We start from the raw sequence: 12,104 nt of genomic DNA on the forward strand, positions 1-12,104 counted from the left end.
TTTGTTTTTAAAAAATATTTTCAATTTCAAAAATTATTTTCTACTCTAGTAAAAATAAAAGATATTTCTCAAAAATATTTTTCATTCATAAATCAAACACTAAAAATCTTTTCCGAAAAATATTTTCTAATCACCAACCAAACATAAGAAAATAAGTCAAAAATCAACTTGTTTTCCAGGAAAACATTTTCCATGGAAAACATTTTCCTTCATACCAAACACACCCTAACTCTCACAATTTTGTATAATTAGGATATTTATATTTGATTAGTTACATGTAACCTAGAATCTTAGCTAGCTTGATTTTTTGCATATATCTAAAAAAAATTTACTTGAAGAAAATAATTAGAAGAATAGTTGAAAGATATTTTTTAAAAATAAAGTCTCACATCAAAACTTTAAATTTGAGTAGTTAGTTAAATAGATTTGGATGCTAGAAACTTAATAATATAATTAAATGTAAAATTAAATATGTAGTTATAGTGGAGAAGTATTAGTGAATATTTTCGAACGTCTAAAGGAAAAAGTATTGTTATGTAAATTATGATACATAGATGGGAGAAGTATATAATGGATCTTCGATCAGACTCATAATCAAAACTTTGTATAAAAAATAAAATGTTGGTAACACTTCTATATTTTATCGAAGTCTTTAAGTTATGTACATTAACTTAGTAGGGGTCGTTTGATTTGAATATGAGTTATGATGGGATAAATTATGATGGGATAAGTTATGTTGGGATTAGTTATGATGGGATAAGTTGTTCTGGGATTATTTCTTATTGAGTGTTTGGTTTGTTGTATTCAAAATATTATATATTGATAAATTTTAAGAACAAGTTGTTTGTTTACAAAATTACCCTTCACTTTATTTAAACTTTTTAATTTTTCTTTGCGAGCTTTAGTTATTCATTTTTTAAAATAAAATAAAATAAAACTTTTATTTTATTTAACTTGAATATTTTTGTTTATGTATCCCCGTGATAAGTATCATGTGTATTTAAAAATATAACTTTTTTCTTATTTAGACTTAAAAATAGAACTTCCCTCTTAAGTTTGTTAAAGAGAAGAAAATTTATGAAGAAATCAAAATAAAATAAACATAAGAATTAGTCAAATAAATTCATAAATAAAAATTATATTTATATAGTGTAATTTTTAAATAGAAAAATATGTATAATTATCATAAAAATAAGGAGTAGTAAATATTATTATACATGGTATTAAAAAAATGTAAATATACATAAATGTGAAAAATGGTGTATAAAAAGGATTTAAAGGGACATATTTGTCATTTACCTATTTTATCCAGGGATAAGTTATCCCGGGATTACTATACCACCCATTGGGAGGGATAACTTATCTCGATACTAATTATTAATTCCGAGATAAATTATCCCGAACTTGCCAACCAAACAACAAATTAAGTGGTACTATAATTTAATCCCGAAATTATTTGTACTTATCCTTTAACCCTAAAGATATTAGATGGAGTAGTATTTATATAATAGTATAATATCACTCGAACCATTCAACCCTTATGTTTGGCCATATTTCGACACATAAATATCTTACAAAGGCCACATGTTATAATGATTTAGGTCATACTTTTCAAGTGTTATTAATTAAGGGCCTAATTTGCTGCAAATTGATACTTCACAAAGTTAAATGTATTTTGTGGAAAATACTAAATATAGTCAAATGCCAAATCTAAAAATTTGCTTGACAGATTGTATGTCTAATTAGGAATTAGCAAGTATATAAATGTCTTTTTGGAGATATTTGGAAGATGCAATTCTTGAGAAATACAAGAAGGTTTCATCCACTTTAATTTACTAATTAAGAGTCCGTTTGGATTGACTTATAATTTTAAGTATTTTTAAGTATTAAGCATTTTTACAGTGTTTGGATAAAATATAAAAAAATATTTTTAAGCATTTGATTTTAAGTCAAAATAATAAAAATAAGTCTAGAGTCAATCCAAACATACTTTAAGTTGGGTTTTGCATTTTCGACTAAGTTCTTGCAATAGGTTTATGGTCTATTATATGGAAGAAGTAAAAATTGTCTTGAAGCCATTGTTTCCTTCTTTAAGATTTTCTTGCAATATATATATATATATATATATATATATTCTAACATGTCCAATTTGTGGACTATTAACCAAATCCTAAAAGGGGGGATAATTAGGGATCGGAGCATGCATGTGATTCACGATAGGAAAATCTCGTTACATTGTCTAGTGAAGTGGCATGATAAAATATTCTTTCATTTTTAATTAAAATTCTGAATTCAAACCTTGTAAATAACATTATTTCTGAGATGAAACACTTTACTCTAAAGTAAATTTTTTAGCGTAAATTTAAATTAATCGACTTTTAAAATGAATGTCAGGATGAAAACAAGAAAAAAAAAAGAGGCCAATGTGTTACGCATGCAACTAGACATGTTTTATTGGAGAAAAATGGAGAAGGTGAATTGAATTTGATGAGAAGAGAACTGATTAAATGTATACATATTAATGAGTTTGGTAGAAAGAAAGAGAAAAAGAAAGTCACACGTATCATTCTTTTTTATCCTCTAGCAAGTTTAGATTAAATGTACACATATTAATTAATTGGACCTTTTATTATTTATTATTCTCTTTGTCAAAGTCATTGTTTTAGATTTCACCCACACCGTCCACTTTATGAAATTAGTTTATTATATTTTAGAGAATATACTATATATATAGTAGTGAGAGTCAATATATAACATCACTAATGCAAAAAATTAGCTAAGTGGTGTTTTTTTGGTTTTTTTTTGTTTCAAAATAAGTGATTATGGAATAAAAAGATATTAATGATTTTCTATCAATTTTATTCATTTATTTAAATAAAGAGATTTTTACATAACTAGTAAGAACTACATCTTTTTTTAAGGTACTTATTGGTAAGTTGGATAAAAATACATTTTATTTTCTATGAATTGAGTGATTTTCTCTAATGGCATGTTCAAACTAAAAACACTACTTACTTTAAAATGGAGGAAGTACTAATTAGTAATTACTCCATCATCTCAAATTATCTGTCGCGTTTTTCTTTTTTCATGCCTCTTAAGTCTTAAGAAAATATTACTTAGGAACAATTTTGATTATCTTACTCTTATTTATGTCTTAAGATATATAATTTCTTCTTATTGAATATTTATTCAATTTATTTGTGGGTCATCACCTCATAATTGAAATGTTTATAATATTCAAGAATAATTACTACTAAGGATAAAATAGAAAAAAAAAAATTTAAGATAACTATTTTTAAAAATTACGAGTAAGACAGAAGAGTAGTATCTAAGTAGCTTACGCAGAATGATGGCCAAAATATTTGTCAAAGTTTCATTCAAATTAAACATTATGGCGTTGAAAAGAGGGAGTTAGAAATTTGTGAAAGTTATTAGTTATATATAACTCCAAATCATTTGTGCAAGACTAAAATATGATGTGCCTCCAATTAATTAAGTCAAATATCATGATCCAAAATTTGAAAATTATGGTTTACTTTCATAATTTACTCATGGTTACATTGTGATTGTGATGTTTGATCAAAGATCAATATAGTCATTTATGGACATGTATTAAGTTAATTAATATAGTATATTTTAAGGGATAGTAAATGAGCAATATGGATCAAATTTGTTGAATGGGTCAATATGGATTCAATAAAGGGAAAATCACTATGCATTACTAAAAATAAGGATACTTTTTCTTATTTTTCATAATATAACAAGATTTACCAAACATAACAAATTTAGGAAAAAATTAACTTGTACACAACCCTTCCCTCCTTCTTTACGGTTAAACTCCATTATCAATTAGTAAAGGAGTTTGAAGTTCAAGTTTGAAAATTAATTTATCACAAACGAATTTCATTTTGAATATGTGATATATCAAAAGAACTAGAACGTCAAAGGAGTTTGAATATGAAATTTGTGGCTAATTGGAAAAGATTTGAGCTAGTTTTAGACTGAACTTCAATCCTAGATCGTTGAAGTTTGAAGCAATAATCGAGTGCATTGAACTTGTATGAATACAATATAAAATTATATATAATGTTGGTGTATTTGTATTAAATTTTCAAAAACCAATATGAACTATATATAAAATTCAGGGAAAAGGGCCTGAAAAATATCTCAATTTTGGTCGGAATTGTTGTTACGATACCAAACTTTAATGAAGACCTATTACCCCCTAGACTATTTAATATCGTATTTTAAACATATATATTTGTCCATACTCAATCTATGTTAGTTGAGTGTGTCACACACGCGTTTTAATTCATTAAATTAATTAAATTAGTCATTTCGTTCCCTTTAATAAACATATGTGAAAAAGTCAAAAAAATGGGAAATCAATAGTCACTTCACTGTCACTCCGTCTCTTTCCCAAAACTCTCTTTCACTTCATTGTCAAAGAAGAAATCAAAGATCAAAATCGTGTTAGAAATCAAGGAAAGAAATTAGAAGCCCTAAATAACAATAGAACAAATAAGACCAAGAAAAAAAATCTGAAATTAAAGAAAATAATTTGTTCCCTACAAAGCTTACCTGGCCCTTCAATGGTGTTCTTTTGGATTTAGAAAATAATTTCCAGCAAAGGAGAAAGGGTTGTAAAATGAACTACAATTATAGGTAAAAAGAAATAGATATAGTTTAATCCCTGTATTGATATGTGGCATTTAATGATTGGCCTAAAAAAAAAAAATTTGGTGCCCTACGCATCGTGTTTTCACGCGCTTGACCAGCTGGGCAAATATATATGTTTAAAATACGGTATTAAATAGTCTAGGGGATAATAGGTCCTCATTAAAGTTTGGTATCGTAACAGCAATTCCGACCAAAATTGGGATATTTTTCAGACCCTTTTCCCTAAAATTTATATGGTTATATAAATATTTCATACAAATTATACATATCTTTTATACATAAATCGTGAGCAAGATTCGGTGCGTGGTTTCTTCAGAAATCTAACATGAATTTTATTGAACATTTATATAATTATATACATATTTCATATTGATTCTATATAGTTTTCACAAATAAAAATTATAATCGAAATCTAAGCATTGAGGTTTATTTTATCTGCCAACGAGGCAAAGACTGCTCCACAAATTTTCCATACCGATTTTATATAGTCTTCATGCACGAAAAATGTGGACCAAATTTGAGCCTGGAGTGAAATTTCATATATATTTTTTATTAAAAGAAAAAACTCTTATTATGTTTGGTAAACGAAAATCTCATGATACATTTGATAAAGGAAAAATTATTTGGATGAGTACCTTTTAATATATAATTAATGATTTTAGCGATAATTTTTATTTATTACCATTTATAGCAATACATAACAATACTATGTTAAATCTGCAATATGTATTAAAAGTGAATTATGTATGCAATATATATGTATTATAACTGTTTTTTTAAAACAAATTAAAATTAGAAAAAATTACTGAAATACACGTCTTATGTTTCCCTTATTTTTAATATTCCCTTCTATTTCTAAAAACCTCTAAAATCCCTTATTTCTCTCCTAATTCTAAATTATTTTATAATGTATCCGAGCTACATATTATGTACTTGGTTTGTTTTACTTTTTTAGGGATTAATGTAATTACAAACTAAATAGGGATAAATTGTAATTTCATATTAAAACTATGTGATTCCTAAAATTTATACAAAAAATTATGCTTGTTTGGTAAGAAATTGGCACATTGTATTATAAGTGTATTAAAATGATTAGGGGTGGCAATAAGGAGGGGCGGGGCGGTTGCGGGGCAAACCCACATAAACCCGCAAAGACTTTAACCCGCCCTGCATAGAATAATTTGCTGATTTCAACTCGCTCCTCCCCACCCCACATAAACCCGCCCCGCATAAATCTGCTCTGCATAATTTGTTTTAAAAATTATAAAAAAGAACTTCTCACATAAAATGTGTTCCAACTTTTTTGAAAAAATTGCGTGTGTTATGATTACAATAGAATTTTTCTAGAATTTGTTTCATCACAAATATAATATTATTTTTCTTTTTAATTTTTTGGCCGTATTGAAATACAAGATTTACATTTGAGAAAACAAAGAAAAAAGAAATCCATTCATTTTCATTCCAATTTATTCATGGAAAATCCTGTCGGTATCCTGTGATTATTTTGTTGTATCCTCTAATGAAATTTTTATTTTTTAATAATAATTAGCAGATATAACAACTGTGAACAAATATTGTGGCGTAAGCTTAAGACAGAAACTAGGACCAAAATAATTTGCAAAGTTTAATAACTATTTTGTATGCAGCAACCCAATGATTTACTTTTATAAATTGAAATAGAAAACTTGAAAAGTGAAAGAAAAAAAAAACAGAGCTTGAAGTGAAAAGAACATTTGCAGCAAATGAACAAAAACATGAAATGTGAAAACGTAAATCAAAAGCAGAAATTCTGTTATGAATCAGCCCCAGCCCAATAGGGATACCAACAAGGATATCATACAAATAGATATTGGACTGAGTAAAAGCAATCGGGCCAGGCTTTCACAAAGGATTATTTGGGATCTAGGCCCATTTACACTTTGTTAAAAAGGACCAGATGTTAGAAGAAGGGGATGGCGAATTATTGAGAAAATATCTAAGTCTTCTCATCCCCTTTCTATGGGTTCTTCTTCTCATCCCTTTCTTGTACTTGTGTTCTTCCATTTCTAGTTAGTTCTTAAATTCCTTTGTAATTCCAATTACGATTTAATGAAATAGATTTGTTGGTTATTTGAATTTGAATTGAGTGGTCTTGTTATTGGGTTTGTTACATTGGTGTTTTCATCGACGTACTCTAATGGAAGTTGTTGTTTTAGATCGATTTAATGGTAACACTGATCCAGAGGACTGGATTTCTAGGGCAGAACGATACTTCAATTTTCTGGGCTTCTCCGAAGAACACTGGCTGCCTCTTCCTTCCTTATATCTCGACGGTGAGGCCCTCGAGTGGTTCCATTGGATGTTTCGCAACAAACAATTTTTTGATTGGACCCATTTTAAGGAGAAGTTAGCCCTGCGTTTTCCGAAACTAACATATGCAAAGTCTCCTGTGGTGGATGCTCAAATTTCCAATATTCTAGCTTTGCTTCAGCAGATCGAGAACAAATATTCAGTTACGTCTAAGCAGGTTCTAGTAGAAGATGTCGGGATTAGTGCTGCTACAGTGCTTAGCAGAGAGATTTCTTTGGCCGCAGAAAACTCAAGCTGTGTTGATAATGTTGAAAGTCATCTAGAGTTATTTGGCACTTCTATCGTTGAACATTCAAGTCATGTGGACAATATGTTCGACGAAATGTCTACCGGAGTTTTCACCAAAGAAATACAGGAAACTTCTTCTGCCTCTAGTTTCGTAGCTGATTTGGATGATATTCGGTCACCTAGGGTGTTCGACGAATGTTTTCCTAGTTGCTGTCCCATGATAGTCGCAGAGGTGCAACCCGATACTCCAAACGATATGTTTGATGAAGAATCACCAGGCCTTAAACACAATAAAGCACAACTATTCGATGATTGTTCTACAAAAGATATGTCAAAGAGGTATGTCACTACTACTTTTCTGGATCGTGGCTCAAAAAAATCAAAAATTGAATTTGAGACCTTTGACAACATATATCTTACTGAGTTGGAGAATAGCATTGCACAAAGTAACAGGCCTTTGGATGAATTGATGCTTGTTGTGGAACATGGAAAATTTACTTGTGAATTTAGTACTCACAATATTTTGAGTCAATTTTCATTGGTTCCTAATGCTGATATCTTTCTTATAACCGTTCCGATAATTGCAATAGATATATGTGTATGGGATCCAGGAATATGTTTAGAGTTCTTGGCTCTAACAGATTTTACAGAGAACATAGAGGAATTATTATTGTTGGGCTGTACTGGCAAGTTTTTCTTTAATGCAAATTCAAACTCTATGAGTAGAGTGTGGGATCCTGGACAAACATGGTGTGTGCATTGCTACTTGTCTAATGGGTTTTGTGCTATGTATAACTGCATTGCATTCACATGTCCTTTAATCGCATATGAACTAGTCATCGATGAATTTTTTGATGTAAACCATGACATTTTGGTGGCCAACTTCGACCAACCATCAGTTTGGCGACATAACATCAGAATTGATCTTGACATGAAACAAGTTGAGTCAAACCTTAAATTTGTTCCTTTGAAGGATAATCGGGAGTTTCTTCATTATAATTCTTTTCGCTCATTGGTTTACTTTGTGGGAAGTTCAACTAGAATTGTCCACTTAGACAAATGGTTTTCAGGGCAGATGCTTACGGATAATGTACCTAGGCAGAACAATATGTTATGGCTGGGAAATTATGGGCTGAAAAAGGGGAAGTATGTTGCTTTAACTATGTTCCAAAATTTGGTGGAGGTCTGCCATAATGTCGGAGAGGGACTACAATTTAGTTTGCCTCTGTCTTGTATTCTCCTATGTTAAGTTGGAGTATAAGTGAGTATCATGCAAATTATGAAGTTGTTGTGGAACTTAATCATGCCAACGATGTTATCATTGCAGCCTTATTTATGATGTTCATTCCAAGTATATTGTGGTCTATGGGACATTTAGAGACGCTACAAGTTTTTTTTTCTCATCACAGCCATGACCAACTGGAAGTGAACTATGCTGCCACAATAAACAAAAAAAAATTGGTATGAAGCTCTTGAATATTTTTTTTCACAAGGAACTTGCTGATGATTTTGTTCACAAGGGACTTGCTGGTGCTTGTCATCAAATGCACTTCATGCATCTTTAAGTCACTGTAACTACACCTCGATTACAAATGCTTTTGTTGGTACGATTTCTTGACTTGAACCTTGAGGACAAGGTTCTTATTGAGGACGGGAGTATTGTTATGAATCAGCCCCAGCCCAATAGGGATACCAACAAGGATATCACACAAATAGATATTGGGCCGAGTAAAAGCAATCGGGCCAGGCTTTCACAAAGGATTATTTGGGATCCAGGCCCATTTACACTTTGTTAAAAAGGACCAGATGTTAGAAGAAGGGGATGGCGAATTGTTGAGAAAATATCTAAGTCCTCTCATCCCCTTTCTATGGGTTCTTCTTCTCATCCCTTTCTTGTACTTGTGTTCTTCCATTTCTAGTTAGTTCTTAAATTTCTTTGTAATTCCAATTACGATTTAATGAAATAGATTTGTTGGTTGTTTGAATTTGAATTGAGTGGTCTTGTTATTGGGTTTGTTACAAATTCCACTCGCACCCGCTGATTTTTCTAAAAAACAAGTTCAACCCACCTCGCCCCGCACCGCACCCGCATTGACCGAAACCCGCACTGCCCCGCATTGATCTAAACCCTCCCCGCCCCATTACCATCCCTAAAAATGAGTGATAAATGTATTATCCATCAATAAAACTTGTATTATATGTGAATAATAAATTGTTCTTTGTAATATGTATTAAAATTGAATTATAAATTTATTAAAAGTGATCAAGTGAAAAAAAATGTTATTGCTATAAATAATGAATTTTTTTATATAGTATATTTATGTAAGTTTCCCTTTGATAAATATGAATTTAATTTCGTACGTTAGATGAGTTACGTCAAAAATGTTGGGCTCATATTTTATCATCTGAGAAAGTTCATATGCCAATTTAGGCCCATCTTGTCGTCCCAAAGATTGAGAGAATAAATATCTTAAAAGGGAAAATTATATGAAATAACAAACTATTAATTCAAATTAAATGTTATAGCCATAGTTTATTTTATTTGTAATTCGCAACAAACATCCCATTTTTTTGCCATCTGATTCGGTATACAATTAGCCATTTTCGGTATACAATTAGCCGTTTTATACATTTTGTTATAAAATGTGTTTGTATTTGTATAAAGTGAGAGAAAAGTGTATATACAAATACATATATTTTCGTCATATACACTTATAATTATACAAACACAGATCTTATTATACAAATTACAATTGTATAAATTGAATGTATACAAAACTGAACAATTTGTATAAAATTGGATGTATCTAGCGAATTATACAAATCAAAAGCCTCATAGCAAACGTAAAATTTGTTATGGAGTGCAATTTATGCAAAACTATAACTATAACATACAAATATAATTTTTATATTTGTTATATGTGAAAGTTGCTCTATCTTAAATAGTCACTTAATTTAGTAAAATTGGTTAATTAGTTAAGTGACTAAAATTTAGTAAAATTAGTTAATTAGTTAAGTGACTAATCTTTTTTATCAATAAAGTCAATCAACTTATATAGTATTTTCCGAAAAGATAAACCTGACTAAAAAATGAGTTTTCTGACTTTCTCCATGGAAATATACTTTGACAGGCCCAATAGAATTTTTAAAAATTGACCCAACACAAAAAACCACCAATAGTGTTGGGTAGGGGTGTGCAAAAACCGATTTAACCAATAAACCGAACCGAAAAAAACACTATTGGTTTATTGATATTGGGTTATTGGGCTAACGGTTTTTAAACGGTTTTGCAAAATTTTTTTATTGGGTTATTGGTTCGGTTTCCGGTTTTATAATTTTTGTTAATGGTTAAACCGATAACCCAATAAGACTATACTAAATTTACTAGTCTTATTGTTAATGGTTAAACGATTGTTACTTTCACACTTTTTGTTAATGGTTAAACGATTGTTACTTTCACAGATTTTCCTTTGAATGTGTCTAGTGTCTAAACTTGCAAGAAAAATGATTGTTACTTTTATGATTATTACTTTCATGCCAAATGCTGGAAAAATCATATGGTTTATTTGAAAATTTTCTTATCGTGTATATAATATATATGAGTATTTTCTTATTGGTTAAACCGAAAACCGAACCGTTAAGTACCATAAACCGATTAACCAAAAACCGATAAGAAATATGTTATTGGTATGGTTATCGGTTTGACGTATTTACAAACCGAAAACCGATAAACCGAACCAATAACACCTAAAACCGAACCGAACCGACCGATGCGCACCCCTAGTGTTGGGCTTCAGCTGGTCATTCAGTGCAAAATATTTTGGAAAAATTATAGAAATCCCACATTTTAGTTTACTTATTACCATTATCCCCTATAAGTTTTACAAATTTCCAAAATCCCTCATTTTCGCGCATCAGATTAGTGTATCTCGCGCATCAGATTAATGTATTAGCGCTTATATTATTGTAACTCACGCATCAGATTAGTGTATCATGTATAAAATGTAATGTATCTTACTTAACGATTAATGTATCTCGCGCATCAGATTAATGTATCAGCGTTTATATTATTGTATCCGTTTGAGGGATTTTTGTAATTATAAACTTTTAAGGGATAGATTGTAATTTTGCCTTAAAAGTATGTGATTTTTGTAATTTGCCAAATATTTTATATGCACTTCTAATTATTGTTATTTTTAACAATCAAATATAATCTTGTGGTCTTTAGTATTTTGCTCCCAATATGATGGAGATAGTTTGAATAGAAAAAAGTCAATGCATTGTAATCTCTGATGCCTATTTTTTTTGTTTTTGGTATAATTTGTGTGCAATAGATGTCTAACTAAGATATATTCAATGTATAATGTTTATACACTAATTATATACTTGTTTCGTTTTAATTTATTTGATCTATTTTGACTTGACGCAAAGATTTAAATAAAAAGGAAAAAAGACTATCAAATCTTGTGGTCTTAAATTAAAAATATGTCAAATTACCAAAATACCCTTTAATCTTTTGATCTTAGACATGTTATATGAAAAAGTGAAATTTTAAAAAATGCTAAAAGTGGAGAGGATTATTCTTTTTGAAACAAAGTAAAGAGGAAAATAAGTCAAATAAATTGAAACAGAGAAAATATAAATATATTATTGAATATATACATGATTTACTATACACTTTATATATACGCTTTTATACCATATATATATATATGTTTATATATATGCTATATCTACTATATACATTATTATCAATGGATTTTTCATATACACTTAATATTCATTTTTTATACTCTCTCTCTCTCTCTCTCTCTCTCTCTCTCTCTATATATATATATATATCGCAT

This window comes from Solanum tuberosum, unplaced genomic scaffold, assembly GCF_000226075.1.
Source record: "Solanum tuberosum cultivar DM 1-3 516 R44 unplaced genomic scaffold, SolTub_3.0 scf00331, whole genome shotgun sequence".
Classification (NCBI taxonomy): domain Eukaryota; kingdom Viridiplantae; phylum Streptophyta; class Magnoliopsida; order Solanales; family Solanaceae; genus Solanum; species Solanum tuberosum.